Below are 768 nucleotides of genomic sequence, written 5' to 3'. Positions count from 1 at the left end.
AGAGGAGTGCCTATTTCAGATACATGGTAATATTTTTTCTTATTTATGTCTTTAGAAGGAACAACAGTGAAGGAAGTCACAGGTATGATGCCTATATGAGAGTTTGTTATGCTGCCTGTAGCAATTTTGTCTTTTTCTGTTGCTGGATCACTTTGCTCATCAGTACAGGATGAATAATGATTGCTGAAAGTTCCTTTACTGAGTAACGCAGTACCTTCCAGAGCAGGATTTACATTATTTTTCATTGGAATACTAAAATCTGATGTTGTAATGGTAGAGTCTCTTTCAGGAGGATAGATATATCCTTCTGGGACATTTTCTTTCATTATTGAATGAAGTCTATCACCACCAAAGAATGTATCATGATCAGAACCACTGTTACTATTTCTTACAATCACTTTTCTTTGAACCTTGGGAGTAAATTTTCCAAGTAGAGGTTTTGAGATTTCAGCCTTATAAGATGATGAAGAATTCTCAATTTCAGGTTGGTCAGCTCTGCCTTTGGTTGTTCCTCTGAATGCAGTGGAGTCATATGTATTAGAATTGACAGAATACTGTTCAACTGACAAGTTGTTACCTTTAGGAACATTGTCACCTGCAATAGGTATAGCGTAAATATAATCCCTGACATTTCCTTCTTCAAGTGTGTCTTCTTCTTCTACCATAATGCTTACCTCATTTTGGGAACCTGCTTCATAGTTCAGTATTATATCTTCTTTGAAAAAATTTTCCAATTCATTTCTTGGGATATGAAATACAGTGTCATTT

The sequence above is a fragment of the Chlorocebus sabaeus genome, chromosome 7 (genome assembly GCF_047675955.1).
Source record: "Chlorocebus sabaeus isolate Y175 chromosome 7, mChlSab1.0.hap1, whole genome shotgun sequence".
In the NCBI taxonomy this organism is placed as follows: Eukaryota; Metazoa; Chordata; class Mammalia; order Primates; family Cercopithecidae; genus Chlorocebus; species Chlorocebus sabaeus.
This window is presented reverse-complemented; position numbering follows the sequence as displayed.